Raw genomic sequence first — 3,028 nt, 5'->3', positions numbered from 1 at the left:
GAACACCTAACTCTCTGAAGAAGGGTTAGAGATAGAAGCACCACCTTCAGAAGTGTATACACCTAGATGCAGGATATGCTGAGAAACAATAGCTTCATATTTTGATAATGTGTTTAATAAAAGTTTCTGTATTTTATAAAAATTCATTTTGATATATCTGTGTACATATAAAATGACAAAGAAAAAGAGTTCTAGTAACTTTCGTGTTTTCCTTTCAATTGTGAAGTTTTCCAAACTGAAAAGAAAGCTGGTGGAAAATCTTATAAAACTACTATGAATGGTTGTAACAATAGTACAGGACTTGAGAAGAGAATTTTAAAGACGTTTGGGGTTAGTCCAAAGGTTTCTGCCATTTAGATGATTTTTTCAACCAGTTAACTTCTCAGCTGTAACACTACATCTGTCATTTTTGGCTTAGAAGCTAATTCATAAATGAATGTGAGTCTTTTTTGGCTGAGCTAAAAACGCTAAGTATGTTTAACAACTGTACCATGGATTTATAAGAATTTCAAGCATGCATTTATGCATTTATCATACCATGATCAAATAAACTATGCAATGTCATTAATAAACAATATGTAGTAATATTTGGCCATCTTTTGAAGACAAAATAATAGGTACTTCAGGCATGTGAAGGTAAAAAGATACTTGTGAAACAAATATAAGAAAAGGAATGCTGCCTTAAAATAAATCAAAGCATACATGGGATTAGAGTACAACATTTTATAACAGTGTCTGAAATGCAAAGGGTGTTTTTTTTTTCCTTTTTTGTGGCAACATAACAACAAACACTTAAAATTCAGCTCAAATCACCCTGTGATCCAAGGGTATTGATTCTATCAGTGTTTCACAGCACTCAAAACCCTATTTAATACAGCTCAGAGTACTGGGATTCATCATGGGGGGAGGGGGGAGGGGAAGGAAGAATAAACAGAAACAAAAATTTAAAATTCATAATAAAACCACTTTATGGTATATTTTTATGCATAGTAGTGTTAAGCACTAACAGTAGTAGAATGGAGGCTAAATATGTTATTCCCCCTGATTTTTTTTCATAATTATATATAGCTCAATGATAGAAAGTCAATTCATTGTGGTCAACATATGAAGTATCATATAAGACAAAAATGGATGTGAAAGTCACCTATCTAGAATAACCTCCTGCTAACCAGCAGCAAGCCCTACAAATCTTACCTTACAAAAGTTGGTGTTTGGAAATGGGCTATAGACTTCCATGAGGATTGCAGAACCTGAATGGAGAGCTACAAACCAGTCTTATGTCCTCAAACTCAGGTAGTTGGGTCGTACTTAGTTCACTAATTAGTAAGACTTCTTTCTTTTCTAAGATGAGGATGACACAGGCTTGAACTGGATTTTTTCTTACTCAGTGAGGCATAGCCTTCAGAACCACTAATGGAACTTTTAAAAAACTATAGATGCCACCCATCTATACCAGGTTGCCATCCCGTAGGGCTTGTGTATTGCTGTGATGTTGAAAGCTATGCCGCCGGTATTATAAATAGCAGCAGGATCACCTGCGGTGACCAGGCTTCAGTGGAACATCCAGACTAAGTAAAAAGGAGAGGTGGAGCACTTCTAAATGGTTAGTCACCGAAAGCAAACCTTATGAACAGTAGTGGAACATTGTCTGACAGTGTCACAGTTGAGACCCTCAGGTCAGAAGGTACTCAAAATACATTTGTAGAAAAGCTGCTTCCTTAGAGTGGAGCTGACCTTAATGACATGGATGGTATAAAGCTTTCGGGGCCTTCAGCTGCTGATGGTGCACAGCTCAAAATGAGAAGCAATAGCTGCAAACATTCATTAATAATCAGAATGTGGAATGTCTAAATCTAGGAAAATTGGAAGTCATCAAAATGAAACAGAACACATAAAGTTCAATATCTTGGTGTGGCTCTCTAGGATAAATCACTGGATTGCAAAGTCAGCAGTCCAAACTCAAAAGCCACTCCACAGAAACACTATACAGGAAGGATCACTATCAACCAGAACCAACTCAACGGCACTAACAACAACAGTGAGCTGAAATGGATGGGTACGGGCCATTTTGAATCAGACAATTATATGGCTTACTATGCCCAGAACAACAAACTGAAGAGGAATCATGTTGCATTCACTATCAAAAAGAGCACATCAATATCAATCTTGAAGTACAGCGCTATCTATGATAGGATAATATCCATATGTCCACAACGAAGAATGGTTAATGCCACTATTATTCATATTTACACACCAATCACTAAAGCCAGTGATGAAGAAACTGAAGAATTCTACCAACATTTGTGTTCTAAAATCAAACGTATGATCAAAATGCTCTGATAATTACTGGTGATTGGAATAAGGAGGTTAGAAACAAAGAAGGGCCAGTAGTTGGAAAAAACCGCCTCGATGAATGAAATGATGCTGGCGATGGTATGATACAATTTTGCAAGACCAATGGCTTTCTTATTCGTTGCAAATATCTTTTTTAAACACAAAAGGAATTTTAAACCTTACCAGATGGAATACACAGCAATCAAACTGACTACATTTGTCGGAAGATACGGTGTAAAAGCTCAATATCATCAGTCAAAACAATTCCCACAGCCAACTATGGAAGTTTAGGCTGAAATTGAAATTTTAAGCAACTTCATGAGAGTCAAAATATGACCTTGAACATACCCATCCCTGAATTTAGAGACCATCACAAGAACAGATTTGATGCATTACACACTAATGAGCAAAGACCACAAGAATTGTGGAATGATGTCAAGAACATCAAGAAAGCAAGAGGTCATTACAAAGAAAGGAAAGGAAGAAAAAATCAAAATGGATTCAGAAAACACTGTGAAACTTGCTCTTGAGGGTAGAATATGTAAAGTCACTGGAAAAGCGGAACAAAAATTTTCAAAGGACAGCTCAAGAAGACAAAGTAAAAAATTATAATGAAATCTGCAAAGATCTGGAGTTAAGAGACTCACAAGGGAAGAACATGCTCAGCATTTCTCAAGCTGAAAGAATTCAAGAA

General features: G+C 36.3%; 1 protein-coding gene across 1 annotated transcript in view; it reads right to left on the bottom strand.

Moving 5' to 3' along the window:
- PIBF1 (progesterone immunomodulatory binding factor 1) overlaps positions 1 to 3,028 on the bottom strand; it is a 310,762-nt gene that overhangs the window by 153,118 nt on the left and 154,616 nt on the right. The window lies entirely within an intron of this gene.

The sequence above is a fragment of the Chrysochloris asiatica genome, unplaced genomic scaffold (assembly GCF_000296735.1).
Source record: "Chrysochloris asiatica unplaced genomic scaffold, ChrAsi1.0 scaffold00063, whole genome shotgun sequence".
NCBI classification, from domain to species: Eukaryota; Metazoa; Chordata; class Mammalia; order Afrosoricida; family Chrysochloridae; genus Chrysochloris; species Chrysochloris asiatica.
This window is presented reverse-complemented; position numbering and strand designations above follow the sequence as displayed.